At 40.1% G+C, this 16,616-nt stretch overlaps 2 long non-coding RNA genes across 2 annotated transcripts in view; one reads left to right on the forward strand and one right to left on the reverse strand.

Annotated features, from left to right (window-relative positions):
* Positions 1–1,470: 1,470 nt before the first annotated feature.
* On the reverse strand, positions 1,471–3,493 carry LOC110362081 (uncharacterized). The gene is made up of 3 exons (XR_002419118.2): positions 3,176–3,493; positions 2,522–2,566; positions 1,471–1,605 (listed from the first exon to the last, which is right to left on the reverse strand). It is a non-coding gene; the product is annotated as an uncharacterized LOC110362081 (long non-coding RNA).
* Positions 1,597–16,616, forward strand: part of LOC135580121 (uncharacterized) — a 127,505-nt gene continuing 112,485 nt past the window's right edge. The window contains exons 1-6 of the long non-coding RNA XR_010474342.1: positions 1,597–2,142; positions 7,230–7,369; positions 9,762–9,879; positions 10,933–11,053; positions 15,633–15,724; positions 15,988–16,101. This is a non-coding gene — a long non-coding RNA (uncharacterized LOC135580121). The remainder of the gene's footprint in view (positions 2,143–7,229; positions 7,370–9,761; positions 9,880–10,932; positions 11,054–15,632; positions 15,725–15,987; positions 16,102–16,616) is intronic.

Genomic DNA, 16,616 nt, shown 5'->3' on the forward strand with positions numbered 1-16,616 from the left:
CTCCTAAATCCCACTCAGCAAAAACACCCGATTGTTGCAGGGCTGAGCATGTTCTTTGTCCTTCCAAAAGTCCTGGGCCCTGCCAGGTGGGAACGGCAGATCCTGTGTGGGTTGGGAAGCTTGGATGTGTGTGGGAAGCTGTTTGCTGCCATTGAGGTCCCTGTTCTCAGTGAAGCTCTTGCCAAACACCAGTGTTGGGATTTAGTGCTTCTGCTCTTTGTTACTTTGATGCAGGCTGATCTTGTGCAAAGTGAGTGCAAGGAATTTCAGTTATTCTCTCACTATTAAAAAAAGGGGGGGGGGGGGGCGGGGAGAGAGAAAAGGAGGGGAAAAGATGACTTTGCCTTGCAAAAGCTAGTTCCCTGTGAGCAAGCGTGCATTTTCCTCAATGCTGTACAAACACACTTCAGTACTCACATTTAATTTTACGATCTGTGTGTTTTGAGGAACATAGAAAGTGATCTTCCAAATAGGGTATTTTGGGTGTGGTTTCTTTGGGTTATGGAGGTATTCAGAAATTGAGAAGTGGGATCTAAGTGCAGTCTATGGAGGGCTAGTTTTGAACACCAAGTATCTGCATTTCAGGTGCTACTCCTGTAGTTTTAACTGCTAATAAATGAAGGTATTTGATAGTTACGTCTGTCTTGGATGAGAGGGAGCAAGTTGATCATAAATCCTAATTAATAAGGCTAGATTGTTATTAATGGTAAATGAGCTAGATAAATCCTTAGAACATCAGTACTACAATAACAATACTATTAGGCTCTTACATATACATGTACATATATACACGTATATCTCCATTATAAAGGCTTGTATTCATAAGCAGATTGTTTAGGATATTTCTTAAGGGTTTTAGCTTTGTAATGATCATCACAGTATCAAGGAGGGGCATAACAGAAAGGAGAATTGAAGTTTTTAGAAGGAGAGTTTATTTTAGAAGGATAATGTATTTTATTAGATCAGCAGTTTTAGTTGGAAAACACTGGCAAATTTTGGTCTTAGGTCTCTATCAGCCTTGCAACAATATTGCCTCTTTAATGCAATGCGCACACTCTTTTTGCCTGTTGTTAAATATGTTGCTGCTTGGTTTTACCCTCCAATCATGAAGAATTAAAAGCACTTTTTTGTTCCTTCAAATTGCACCTCTGTGTAATCATCTGTGGGAATTAAGTCCTGACAGTGGCCTCTCTAGCCAGAGCCATGCTCACAGTATATGTTGCTTAGGGATTTCCTATTTATGGCTGTACATAGCTCTCCTTGGTTATTTTTCAGCCATACTGTTCTTTTCTTAAAATTGGATTGCAGAGTGCTGCTCATCTCACAACTCATGCAATAGGATCAGGAGAGCAGCAAATGCTCCTGGCCAGTGTTTTATATCACCAGCTGATCTGCTCTTTGTTAGAGGAGTCTGTTTGTTACTCTCCATGTACCTCCATTGGTGAGCAATGACTTCATCTGCTGGGAATGCAAGTAACTTAATTTTGAGAAATTTTTTAGAAGAGTCGTGGCTACAGTCTCCTGCTGGCTTTGATATCTGCAAGATTTTATGAAGTAAAGGATCTTCTCTCCTTCCCAAATGGTAACTTCTGTCTTGATAACAATCTGAGGATTATGAGAAGAATCAGGTGGGTGATGCCATGGTAGTGAGAAGTTAATCTAAACATGAGCACAGGCCTTAAAAGCAAAAAATCATGATCTACACTTGTTATTTTGGCTCTCCTGTAGTTATAATGAATTTTTATATACAGCACATGCAACAATAATGTATTCTTGATACTCTGATAGATGACTATGAGAACAGCCACTTATTTTGCAACCTGAGCATCAAACACTTTCACCCTTTCTAGTACATAATTTTTAATCCTTTCCAAACAAAGCAGCACAGTTCAGGCAGTGCAAAGTTTGGCAGGTAGCATGATGATGAAGATTGAACAACTTAATTGTGTTCTAGATAGAAAGTGCCAAAAGGAATCAGTGATACAGGAGCCAATAAGAAGCACAGCTTGGGCAGTCACACTCTTGCTTTGCATCAGAGAATAGGGTGGTTTGTAATTTAGTATTGCTGCATCAAATATTTTTTCTTTTTCTTCCACAGAGGTGTTCACAGGAGAAATTCACAAACCTTTACAAATATTTAAAGTAAGTTTCAGGTTACCTTTATTATTATTCCATTTTTTTATGAGTTTATCAAGTGAAACACCATTTTTTCAGATGATCAGACTTTGGTTCAATGCATAAAATAAATCTGAAATGCCTCATTCAATTTAATAGTTGTCTATATATCCTAAAAGGAAATCATAAGTAAAATAGTTTAACTGTATTTTTCAGGTCACAAGCAGAAGCTTGGTGAACAGCATTTTCCAATTCTAATATTTTTAACTGCTTTGTTTTGCATGAAGAAATTAAGCGCACACATTATAAGTGTGTTTAATTATATAATATGTAGCAATTTCATGCAGACAGTAAGAAAGCAGCTTAATATGTTTTCAAATAAACAGAAGCATACCCTTTATGTTACCTGCTTGATGTGATCCATTGAATACCAAGGGCTACAGTGGCAAATCTGTAAGAAAAGAAACAATAATGGAGATAAAAATGCCTGAAAAAGAGAGATACAAGTTTCCAGCTAGAGATTAACCTCTCTGTAGGGCCTTTTAGAATGTAATGGATTTACTCATCCCAGAGCTGAGTTGATGGTCACCCCCACACAAGTACTGTTAGAAATAATCAAGTATACCATAACAGCACTTCACACATTATTGCTTTAATTGTATACAAATAGACTGAATAGATGTTGTATCAGTACTTCTAGATATCTATTTTAGCTGCTTCATGAGTTTTAAAAAAAATAAAAAAAGAGGATGAGAAGACACTTTTCATCCCGAGGCAAGAATCATTTCACTTGCTTCTGGTCTGGGCCACAGTAGCTCAGAAATACCATAGAACAATTTAGCAGAGAAAGAAAAAATATTTCTGCATCTGACTGTAAATCCAGCAGTAATTTGGTTTATCCAAACTGAATTATCTCACAGGTACTGTTATGTTTAACACTCCCAGACTTTCAGAAAATGCCATGGGCTCTTTAGCAGTCACTGTCCCTGGGACCATGGCTTTGTGATTCCCTGCAGCCCAGCTGCCTGGCAGCACAGCCACCCACTTCCCACACACATACTGGGATTTCTCCCGAGAAATTGTGTTGGGTCTCTGACTCTTCCTCTCACAGACTTTTTTTATTGGGTGAGAGCAGCAGGACCATCCCTTCTGGAGCTGGAACCTCTTGACATAGCTTTTGCTTGTGACGTTGCCATTCTGAGATGCCCCAGCCAGGGTCTCTGCCAGGAGCAGGGCAGCAGCCAGGGGTGGAGGGGCTGGGGCAGTCACCCTGCCAGCACGGGTGCCCACAGAGGCTCCTGTGCATCACCTGCCACCTTGACAGCTCTGCTGTGTAAATGCTACACTGCTCCCTGCGCAGTGATATACCTCCAAATCAGCCCTTGGAGGGCCTCATTTGAAGTGCCTTCTTCCTTCTTCCTATGTCTTTCTGAAGCTGAAGGAGAAGAAGGTTGGTGTGATGCAGGGTGCCAGCTGCCCACCCTGTCCCTCCTCCCCAGGGCTCTAGCTGGGTTCCTGATGAAACAGTGATGCTGGGGCAGATCCTGTTCCTGGAAGAAGCCGCCTTTCCTGGTGGATCAGTGGCGTGGTTTTCAGGAGCTGTTTACGTGTCTCCCCTCTGTCTTGTGAATCAGTGAACCTCAGGGCACTTCGCGTGTTGTTTGCCAGCTCTTGAGTTACTGGCAACGCTTGCCGTGCTTCGCTGTCGGATGCGCCTTGAACATGATGGGGTATGTAGCCAGGCTGGGCAAGTGTCTTCTCACGGACGTTGCAGGGCATTGCTGGCTCTTCCACTTCATTTCCCTAAACTTAATTAGATGCAAAATGGAAACCTATGCCTTTAAATGCTGAGTATAAAGCTTGCATTAGTCTGGAACTGGAATAAACCGTGTACATAATTCTCATTAAAAAATGCAGTCTGCTCAGGTAAAACAAGCAGATGAGTATATAAGGCAGTAAAAAGCAAAAAATCAGAAAAGCACGAGCAGTTCCTGTACTCATTCATGGCAGCAATTTACTGTTCCCTCCCTGCTCCCACCCACTGTCTGAAACCAAATTGTACTTTTATGGGAGAATAGTCATAATTTGGTATTACCTCAGGTTCAAATTAGAATGAAAGCTGGTATTTTCAACAGTTCTGCAAGAGAAAAGTCTTCTAAAGACTTTTAGATCAGAAATGCCAAAGCAGGCGGTGCTGACTGCTCCATCAGTCAGAAGCAATTTCACATGTTAACATCAAATCTCTCATTTAGAATCAGCAAACAAAAATAAAAATAATTATTTCAAAATAAGAACTGTCTTGAAACGTTACTTTAAAGCAATTGTTCTTCAGTTGTCCTGGGTGGAAGATAAAGACCTTTAAACAAAATTGAGTTATTCCTATGGAGAAATAATATATTGACAATGCTGTATTTTGAAAAGGGAGAATCTTATTGCCAAAAAGATGTGAAATTGGAGAAAGAACCAAAGTTATATTGTTAGGCCATGTTAAAATACATTTGAAAGTGCTGGTGTGCAAAAGCTGGAGCTACAGTCTGCCTGCTCTTTCTGAAACCACAGCGAGTGGCCTGAACTCTGGTGATGGTAGAGATTTAGTGTGGTGCAAGGGCAAGAAACAATGATGTTTGTACAAGTGACCTTGGCCCCAGCTGGTGAGCAGGTCCCCTGTCTCTGCTGGTGGCACCTGTCCTGTGGTGCCACTGACACCGAGACAGCAGCCCCAGCCCCAGCTCCAGCCTCTCTGGCTGACGGGACTGGTGGGACAGGGTTGGATGGCCCTGCCCTCAGAAATGACCCCACTGCCCCGTGTGCCCTATCCAGGTTTGAGCTGCCAGTGAAGGAGAATCAATACTGCCTGGGAAAGCTTGTGTTTCTTTAATTGCCAAAATGTGTTGATTGATACATTTTATATGCTTGCTACTAATTTACTGACAAATCAGGCTGGGGAAAGCTCCAGAGTGCACTGACTGACATTTCTATGCTTTGGCTTACTAGAAGCAGCACCAACTCGCTTGCTTAAGACAAAAAGATCTGAATTACGTTTTAGCACGTGTTAGGGCTCCCTTGGGCAAAAGTCTTACTCGAGGAGTGTAAAGGAACAGAAAGATGGTAGCTCCCATGGGTAATCATACAAGGAGCTAAATTCAAAACAGTTGTAATTTAGCAAAAAAAGATAGATTCATTGTGACAGTTTATTGTTTGGAGTTTATAAAATGCAGGAGGAGGAGGCCAAGAGACCAACTAGGCGAAGGACAAGAGTAGCTTTTCTAGTACATGCCCATAAATTATTTCCCCCAGTAGACACATATGCTGTGACTGTAATTTCACCTACGAGTTTTGGCAACATAAACCAAAGTCTTGAACATCACTGCCAGTGTTGCTGCTCTCACCAGAATCTCGAGCAGGAATTAGAAACTTGTGCAGGAAGGAGTACATATTCCTCCTTGTGTCCTCTCAACTCTCTTTAAGGAGTCTGCATTAAGTGCAAATTTAACATTTCCATATATTAACAGAATGTATAAACAGGAGAATTAATATTGCTGCCTATGTTGTTTGCACTACACTGTTCCAGTAAAGGTGTTAATATCAGGAATGTACATAACTGGAATCACTTTCCTGATGTGGTGGTTATTAGAATATACAGGTATAGGAGCACAAGGGCTGAAAGAGGGAGTTTTTCTTCAAAATATAGTGACTGATCCTACATTTTAATACTTCCTACTATATATATACGCTTGTTTTTATTACAGCATAAAGTACTTTTCCATGGTACAATAAAGAGAAATGCAGCATATGCAAGTGTATTTGTCACATTTGTGGCTGATATACTTCAAGTGAAAATTAGGAATAGAAAAAGGACTATGAACACTGGGTCAATGTGACAAGTAAGCCCAGGAATAAAAACAGTGTGGCCTGACTTAATATGAATTCATTAATTATATCTGTAGTTCTAAAAAAATTGGATGTAGTCTAAATTTTGAGGAAAACAACCGTTATTCAAATCCCACTTTAATGTAGTCCATGCCAATTTGCCTTCCATAACAGATGTTACTTCTCCTGACAGTTTATTGTGGCCAAACCATTTATTTCTAGCCAGAAAACTGAATAAATGGTGAAAGCCAAAAGAGAGGAAGATGCATGTGTTTGTCAGTGCAAAAGCTTACTTTTTCCCAAAGATGATGTTTGGTACACAGGAGGTTGAGTGTCTACCCAGGTGCATGTGCAGACACGTATTCTTCACTTGCATCCATTAGCTTAGGACTCATTTGTTTACATTTTTGCTCTTCTAGCTTATTTCCCCTTTATTTTTTTTTTCCCCCTCTGTCTCCTCAAAAATCCTCTCTGTCCTTTCTATCCTGCTCCAGAGGAATGCTTTTGGCCAGCTCAGAACATTTTGTCCCTGCTTGATCTCATGGCCCCTTTTGTCCTCCTGCATCCATGGGCACTTCTACATCTCAGTTCTCAGCCCTTCCACACACTGTCTGACTTCTTTCCTGGACTGAAGGCTTAACCCTGCTCTGTAGGGCAGAGCACTTTGAAACCTGAATTCCTGCCTCTGGAAGGCAATGATCAGACTCTTCCACTCAACATCAAAACACCTTTGATAAGAACTTGCTGCTAAACCAACATTGTAGCCTGATGTAGGTACCATTGTTTAGAAGGGACCGAAAATTATAACTACATGATGATTTGCTAATTTATATTTTTTCCTTCTCAGAGATTCTAAGCAGGTAATTGAAATGCTCCATTTGTGACTGCAGCAAAAATTTTAGCATAGTATAATACTTTGTGGAAGTTAGCAAGATTGTCTCATAATACCGCATTTTATTAGGATGTATGGTTATCACAGCCAACAGAGATAAGAAGGCACTTTAGTAGACAATAGTTGCATAAAACAGAACTGATAAAGTCTAAAGGAATGTTCCTGAGGGAGTCTTATTGCCACGCCAGTGTGCCCAAATTTCCCTCTGCTGTTGAAAGAGCAAGTGATACAGATGTATTTCACTCTTAAATCAGGATCCATGACCTTTGAGTATGAACTGTCCTCAGAATGCTTGCTTTCTCTGAGCCAGTTGTACGTCTATCTTGCAATACTTCCAGTATCCTTTTCACAGGTTTATCAGACACACGCAGACAAGAAGTGTGCAGAAAGCATCTTCGCTACAGTTCCACAAAAAGACCTAAGATTTCAGCGGAAATTCCAAGGACTTGAGATATTTTTCCAGAAGCCATTGGGAGATGGGTGCAGCAAGAGGTAAGCATTTTGCAGTGGTAAAGATAAGAGCATATTTCAGATTTTGGATTTACAGAGAGGCTGTAACTTTCATCATTGTGAGTTCTTCATCTGTGCTGAGCCTCCAGGACCCTCCTGCCTGGGTTGTGCATGTCCAGCCACAGCCCAACACTGGGGATGAGCGCTTCTGCAAGGGTCTGAGAACAGGGTTCTGCCTACAGTTTGCAAGAGTGACTTGAATCCCTTCTGGACAAAATGATCTGTGGAAAAGTAAGATGTTATTCTTACTAGCAATACTTTTCATATCCCCTTTCTTAGAATTACTCTTACAATGTGACTGAAAGATATGTTGCTAAGAATAAGCTTGACACTTGCAATGCATTATAATAAAATTGAAGATAATTTTCCATAGAGAGAGTAAAAAGAAACATTTTTTTCTTTAGCAATGGCATAGCAAACTACCAGCTGTTCAGCCTGCCACCCTCTCACACTGCTGCATTGCATGGGAAGGAGGCAAATGTTTCATGCACTTTGAAACCTTTAATTTCTATGACTAAGAAGCCCATTTTGCATTATTTGTAATTTTACATATTTCATGACTTGTCACAACCTTAACTGCATTTGAATGCAGTTTCTGTGTGTGTTAAATATAGCCTTTTAAAATAAGTGACATTTCCCATATTTTACGCAGTGACAAATTGAAATTGTCTTAGTAAGGATCTTAAAAATATTAAATTACGTGCATGGTAGGCTGGTGAAAACAGGTATCTTGATGTTTCACCTTGTCTAAAGGGTTCTAGCAATATGTGGTCCACATGCAAGGTGTCAGCAGAGACACCACAGAATGTCACCTAGTGGGCTTAATGGGCATCACCTCTTTATGCCGGTTCCTCAAGTTGGAGTCATGACTTGGGTTCTGTGTGTCCTGGGCACTGTGCAAGAAGACAGTCGTTGCCTCAAAAAGTTTTTCATCAAAGCCAATCTCACTTTGAATCTTGGATTTTTTTTCCTGGAATATTATAGTTAAGAAAAATTTCTGCCACCGATGGTGCAAATAGTTTCTCTTGATTTCACTGAATTAGCACTGAGCACATAAAGTGATCTATTTTTAATCAGGTTTTGGAAGCATTTAACCCTAAATTGTCTTATTCTATCCCGCAGTTATAGAATCATAGAATCATTTTGGTTTGAAGAGACCTTCAAGATCATCGAGTCCAATCATTAACCTAACTCTGGGACTAAACCATGTCCATAAGAGCCTCATCCATATGACTTTTAAACACCTCCGGGGATGGTCACTCAGCTACTTCCCTGGGCAGCCTGTTCCAGCACTTGACAACCCTTTCCATGAAAAATTTTTTCCTAACATCCAATCTAAACCTCCCCTGGTGCAACTTGAGGCTATCTCTCTTATCCTATCACTTGCTACTTGGGAGAAGAATGCACACAAGGAACCAGCATGAACTGCAGTATCCTTACAATATTATAATTTAGGAACTGCTGAACCAAGTTTTTCCCTCAGAATGTCAAGGCAACAGATTTCAGTTTCTCTGGCATGGGAAACGTTGAGGGAAAACTTTGGTTGAAATTTGTTAGTAAAAAAATCACTGACCACACTGATAGGTGTGGGCCTGCATTGAACGAAAAGAATGCCAAAAAACCCCACAACAAAACAAGCCAGACTTGCACAAAATTAAGCTCAAAGATGATTCTAAGTAGTATAGCACATCTCTATTGCGTATTTCCTTATCTTGTTAATGTCAGCCTGAAAGTGTTCCAGGCAAATCTGTTCAGAAAAAGAGCACAATATGTACGAATCTCTCTAATCTAAACAAGAGAGCATGCTTCTTACAGGTATGGAGTTTAAAAGGCATGGAACATACGCTGAATGATGAAAACAAAAGAAATCGTGGTCATGAAGCAATCAACCATTTGAATAAACAAGAATGTGGACAAAAATCTTTCTTCAGTTAAATGATCACAAACAGTGCAAATTAAGCCTGCACTTTCAAAAGGCTTTATGAATGTATTTTGGCAACTTTTTAACCTGTAATGTTTTTGTATCAAATAATAGTACTATTTAGGGGGACATGAGACACTCACTGTCACTCATGCAGACAACAATATTCTTAATAAACTAAGAAAGAATTCTTATTAGGCTGTGATTATAATGAAGTATCTTGATCACAAAAACCCCAACACCCCTAACCTGCCAAATCTGACCTGATCATAACAGTACATTTGCCAGCTGTTCACATGGGAGTAGGACAAGATTTATCATCTTGAGTAATACCTAATCAATGCTGTTTCACAGTAGATGTTAAACATTTTTTCTAGTCTTGTGTGCATGTAACTTCTATCTTGTATTAATCATGTCCTCTGGATCCTATTTTTGTTGTCTGTTTTGGTGCAGCACAACCAGAGCTTGCCATAAAGGAATAGCTGAGGATCACCCTCATGTTCGGAAGTGCAGAAGTCAGAGTGGACAGCAGCATTCCAGGGACAGAGCTGGGTCGCGGATCTGCCCTGGGGTACGTAACACAGCACCCGGGTCACAGCCAGTCACTGGCTTCTGCTGCATTAATTCAGCTCTTAGGACAGCAGGAGGCCAAGGGCATAAAACTTTGATGATTATTTTTTCCTTGCTTTTGTCCACTGATGGGCCAGTCAGTTCTGCCTCTGTATTCCTGTGGCTTTTATGCCTTGTGTGTCACTGACAGGTGCCTGCAGAGAGGCTGTTTGGGACGAGCCCATGTTTTAGCTAGGCAAAGCAAAGTGAGTCAGCTGTAGCCTGCACGCAGCGCTGAGCTGTGTCTCAGAGCTGGTGACGTGTCCCCGGCCTCCCACTGCAGGTAATTTTGTTCTGCAGTCAAGAGAATTTGCTACAATTCACCCACACCTTAGTAATTCCCCTCCACTGCCCCAGCTCACTGCCCCTTGCTGCTGTCTGGTGGCACTTGCTGTCCTGCTCACCAGCAGCTTTGGGGGTTGGCTTGTGCTCTTCTTCCCAGGGACCATTGCATGCCATTGTGTGCCTTTCTACCAAAGCCACATATATACAATGTGCACAGGGAATTATTCATATGAGTGTCTGAGGAATTTTACAGAGAAGGTCCATTTTAAAGACTCAAGACAAAAAACCCCCTAAAACAGAACCATAAGAAAAAAATGACAAGAAACACGAAGGAGATGGAAACTGGAGAGAGAGCAGGGAGTGCAATGATAGGGGAGGGAGCTCTGAAATGCTGCATGCTTTTGTTTTCGCTCATCTCGTCTGCTGTCTAATCTGCAGTACTTCCAAAAAGAAATAATGCACAGCTTAGTTTGTGGAATTAAGGAGAACAAGTTTTGAAGTGGATAGGGCCCTGTAACATCTTTACTTTGCACAGGGCCCCCAAATCTTGGAATGTAGTGTAAGCCACAGGGTGACAAAGTGTAATGAAGCACAGACAGGCAACAAGAGATGCCCAGCAGGGCAAGCTTGATATATTTAAAATGAAGTACAGTAGCAAAAGGCATGTGTGCATGTGTCTGTATACACATACCTGAATGTATCCAAAATAAAAATAACCAAATTTTTCCAGTGCAATCATTGAAGCTCAAGAAAAGACTGATGCTTTCCTTCTCCAAACCTTATCCTGCTTCTGTTTTCACCTGTGAACAGAAAGTGAAACACAAGTGGAGTCAACCCATCTTGTAGTGGGAGTAAGATGATGCTTCTACAGCCTGACAGCCCTAGCTAAGCCCGATATGATGAACTGTGGTTGTTTGTTTGTTTTGTTTTGTTTGTTTGTTTGGTTGGTTTTGGTGTTTTTGTGTGTGGGTTTGGGATTTTTTTGTTTTGTTTTGTTTTGGGTTTTTATTTTATTTTTATTTTGGGGGGGTGTTTTGTTTTTTACTGCTGCTTTTACATATCCTAAAGGCAGCGACTATTTACAACTGGCAGATGACATGAAGGAAACAAACTTTGGGATGTACAATCTATATGGAAATTTTAAAAGCCTAATTTCTTTCCAATTTAGATGTTAAAAATTGCTTTGGCCAAGTAAGACTATTGTTCTTTCTTTTGAACTTCTCTGCTTTTGTTGACTTATAACATGCACAACTATAATAAAAAAAAAATGTTTGGCATGTACTAAACCTCTTTAAAATTTGACATAAAACCACAAAGTATTTGCCTTCTTTAAATAACTTATTTATCTTTAGGACCCCCCCCTTTCACTTCTCCCCCAACAATTTATATAGATGCATGGAGAAAATTTAAAAAATGAAAACTTTATAATGATAAGATGGCTTGGTTGACATTTATCAACAAAAACTGAGCTCTTGGTTTCAGGCTATTTTTCTACCTTGAATGAATTTTTATGGTTACATCATAAACCTTTGAAAATCATAGTTCATTGGGAAAAGGGTGACACAACCTTAGTTATCATATATCATGAGCTGCCATTCTAAAAAAAAATAATATTAACTCCTTCTGGGAACCCAAGAATATATTGTGATGTTCATGCACCATCTGCTTGATTATATTCCAAAAAATGTGATGGTGAAATACGTATAGTTAAAGTGTCAGTTTAGATTAATTTATCAGCTCCATAAACTACAAACACAGACAGGTACCTAAGCAGCTAACCAATCTGTACTTCATTTGTCAGTACAGTGTGTTTCATTTGGAGGGTAGAGGACAAATGCATTTGTTTAAAGTAGTTAACTTTGGAAAGAGATGGCTTTTCCTGGGGATATGTTTTCCCTGGGCTATAATTCCGCTTTGGTGACAAAATTTGAAGTTTGCAAGTCAAGCTCTCAGGAACCTTGATGTAGGCTTAGAAATCATGACTTTTCAAATGTAAAGACTTGGAAAACTTTTTAATTAGTCCCTAGACTTTGAGGCTTTAGGATTTGTGTCTCAAACTCAAAACAAACAAACAAATACTCTTATAAACACAGCTATGATTTTTACAAATTAGTAGACATCCAGGGGTTGGAACTTTGTACTAACAATTGGTGGTTAGTTTGGCAAACAAGCATTTTCAGCGGTTAGATAATCAGGGTCTGTGTGCCCTCCGACACCAGCAGTATGTGTCAGACACCATCTAGAACAGCAGCATTGGACTCTCAGTCATCTTTCACTACCGCGCTTCCACTGAGCACATGCTGGGCGTTTGTGGGTCACAAAGCTGACAAAACTGCAGATACTGGGAAATTTTATTCGTTTAGTGCAGCTATCAAAAGTTATTGACCAAAGAAATCTCAGCAGCCGAGGATGGATCTATTGGTAGAACTGCTGGCTGAAAGAAGTGAAAAGGATCTCTCTCCCCCAGTTCTGCAGATGAGGAATGAGTGAAGCATAGGAATTTCAGTTAATGCTATGTTGGCTGACATACAGGCAGCTTCAATTCTCTTTAATTAGTTCAGAGTTAAGTGACAAAGTATTTAATCTGCGAGCTAACAAGTGCTCTGTGCATGCGTGCATTTGTGTGGGGGTGTGACAGAAAAAAGGTAAATAAAATTACTTTCCTTGCTCTAGGTGAAATGGGATCCCTAATTTTATTACAGCTGCAATCAGTTTAGAGGCATGATAGAACAATAAAAATTGATTCTATCCTGTTTTATTACTTTAACAAAGTATTTCATTTAAGAAGATAATAGTGTAATTTAACTATTTGGCTTTTCAAAGTATGAATTTAGGCCTTTTTTCCACAGTGTCTCTGTAAGGGGAATGATCCAGCAGGTTTATCTTGATGTTGTACTGTTGTATTTCAAGCACACCTATTTCTATTTGCCACTGATCAGATTAAAGATTGAACCTCCTTTTCTTAGAAAGGTCTAGAAATCACGATCCACGTACATAAGCTTATTAACTTTCAGTATTGCAATTCATTACATCAAGGTCTTAAGATAAATACAGTGAAAACCCTCTAACTGCTGCAAGTCACTTACTGGCTTAGTAATGCAGATTACCATCAACACATCCCCTTGCTCTGCCTGTCTGCCAGAGTCCCTGTTGAATAAGGTCCAGTTCATGACTTATGCCTCAGATCCAAAGCCCTCTACAAAAATTTGCAGTTCCTTACAAGACTGTCACTCTAATGCACTGAACCGAGAACAGATCACCCAGCAGAGGATGGCATATACGGTGCTTTATTGGCACCAAGCTCGTGGATCTCACACGCCTGAGCTAGAAATGACTTGTGGACTTGTTCACTTTCAGAGTCATTAGTTCCAACCCGAATTATTACTGTAGCCGCTGCTGCAGGCACAGAGGGGACCCCAAGTATTAGGTACACATGGAGCAGAAAGACAAACCTTTTCCTAAGCAACTTCTGAAACTAAATCAGTTAGGAGGCAATGGAATTAGGTGGAGGAAATCAGAGAAATACTGAGGCTGTACCAATTCATATGCGCAACAGTCTGCGGACAGTAGGAATTCAAATGGGCTTTGAAATAAAAGAGCCTGCTACTTTAAGTAGTAGCCAACTACTTTAACTAATCAAGACCTGCCTTTACAAGTCTCTACAGAATGTGAGAAGAGACTTTTCCATTAACTGCTAAAAAATATGGCTCACAAGCACAAAGTGACCCTTCCTAGCCAAGTGGCAAAAATCCTGAAAATTCATTGAGATTTTTGTCATTGGTTTCAGAGGCCACAATTTCAGCCATAATCAATAATTTATAGTAGAGGCCATCCTGGAAATGCAGTTTCAGATCAGCAAGGGGAACTGGAATAGCTCCACTGTGGGTAGCTGGTTTATGGGGGAGCAGTGCAGGGCGCACTGACACAGCCCTGGGAGCAGCAGAGATGGCACACCCCCAGCGCCCCCACAGCTCTTCTGAACTGCCCACGTAAGTCCACACCCGAGACAGTGGAAGCAATCAAAAATCCATAGTGTTGTCACTGCTCTTGAGCAACAGCCACAATCTTGGGAAATTCATTTTTTAATTTACATTAGAGTGCTGAGAGAGGTTAGTTTGAGAATACAGACATGGAAAACAGACCCTTGAATATGAAGCTGACAGGTTTTATTTAGAAAGCCAGCATATGCACTGGCTGCATTTGTATCTGCAGTGTTCCCCAGCTTGACAGGCAATCTTGAGTATGGTGTATGTTAAAGGGTAGTTTTGGATTCAGATTTTGGTTTCCTTCATACAATTCCTGTAACACGAAACATTTTTAGACAAGTACTGGTTTTGTTTTTCAGTAAAGACTACAGATTCAGTTTCTCTCAGTTCTTTTTATTTAACAGCTCACTGAAAAATAAGTGTGTTTTAGCATAGGTCTGGCTGTCTAGTTGGGCAAGTTTATTTGCATTCTTTCTATGCAAGTAAAATGCCATTGGAGTTGATCACAAAGCCCTGCCTGAAGAGACTACAGGAATACCTGACAAAGTTTTTTATGGTTTTAATTTAATCTCAGAAATAATATCCAGCAAGTAGAATGCTCTACATAGGTACATAAACAATATTCTCATATTCAGAATTCTCTTGAATTTCCCAGTGACCTTAGGAGGATGGCTTGATACTGCGAGTTTTCTCAGGCTCATTCCACTCATCTGAGATGACAACGTGAACAGCATGTTCACAAGAGCTTATGTCAGGTTATGTCATCAGTCACAAAGAAATGCATGTACAAGAAATATAGGATTGAAAACCACATGCTATGGATGGCAGTTCAAGTCCTGACTCAGAAAATATCCTTAGGAGAGCACTTAAACATAATGCGTGTGTTTACATGCTTCCTTGAGAGGAGGTGGGCTGCAGAACATACAAAAGTTCTTTCTTGAAGTAAGATCAAAGAAAATGCATGTAGTACTGTTTGTAAGTCTTCCTAGAACTGGAAAAAATAGGAAACCTTAAAAAAAAAGCACCAGACATAATTGTTGCAGCATAGTGGTCCAGAGTCAAGGTGTCGCTAGTTCTATGCAATAAATAGTACCAGCTAAGGAGTAAGACCGCAAAAGTAGAGAACTGATTTAATGTTTCTTCAATCAGTATTCTGTGAAAGGTTTAGATAAAGCACTCTGTTTACAGAATCCCCTAAAGATAAGAATAGCCATATATGTTGCACTTGAAGAAATTCCTCTCAGTTATTACAGAAGTGGTTCCCACACAAATCTTCTCTTGTGTGTAGAAGTGTTCCTAAGGCATCTATCAGATAATTTCTTAACCTGGCACCTAAAAACACATGCAAAATCTGACTGCACACAGAGCACAGTGACGCTGATGTGGTTCATGACCCCGGAAGCAGGTGACAAGATACTTCTGCCCTTCTGTGCCTCTGCTACAGGTGGAGGTGACCTGGACTAGCTACACATGCACAAGGAACTGGGACAGATGCTGGGAAAGAAGTACATGGATCCTGGAAAAGCAGCTGAGCAGGTCTGTAGATCCATTTAAGTTGGTCCCAATGATTAAACATTATTAACTATTTTAGAGTTAATACGACTTTTGTAAATCAACAAACAGATAAGCCTTCTGCAACTTTAAACTAAATTCAGAGATGGTTAAAAATCAAATAAAAGTAAATGGAAGCTGAAATACTGTTATGCAAGTTACACCAATTTATGTTTCCTGTTAGACTCTGCTCAGTTTTCTTTCTTTGACCCGTAGAGACTTATGAACATATGCCATGATTTTTACAGCTCTCTTACAGATCTTCATTATATTGATTCAATGAGTCCAAGTGTGAAAAGAAGAGAAAATAAGAATATGGCAAAAATGAACTATTAGGATTTCAACCAAAGGAGGGCCTTAAGGTATGTAAGTACTCTGACATGAAAATAATCCCAGGTAGTAAAGGCCCTTTGGCTGCTGAGATGACAAAACAAGACCCAAATTCTGGTACCTGATTGACTCACCTGATCCTGATAAATCTGCAGATGGGAATGATTTTGCTGTGGCCAATCAGGCCATGTCCTAAGTGATATCAGGAAGCCCTCAAGGCAATTGTTGCCAAGAAAGAGATTTTAAGAACAGGCTTTAGAAAAGTAAATATTTAAAAAAGTAGAGGAGTTATGTAGTTTCTGGGTGTTGCTATAAAGCCTGAACGACTGGAAGAGTTGCTGAAAGCTGTTTGTTTAGTGACTGGTAAGTGAAACAAACTTGTGTTTTTAATCCAAGTCCCACAACTGTGTGTTCAAATAATAAGTCCTGCAGCTATTATTGCTTGTGTTCTGGTAATCTTAAAAGAAAGCTCCCTGGAAATGTAGTTTAGGACAGAGGTTGGAACACAGAAAGTAGGGGGCAATGATCACACTGTCAAGAAGGTTTC

This window comes from Columba livia, chromosome 8 (genome assembly GCF_036013475.1).
Source record: "Columba livia isolate bColLiv1 breed racing homer chromosome 8, bColLiv1.pat.W.v2, whole genome shotgun sequence".
Lineage (NCBI taxonomy): Eukaryota > Metazoa > Chordata > Aves > Columbiformes > Columbidae > Columba > Columba livia.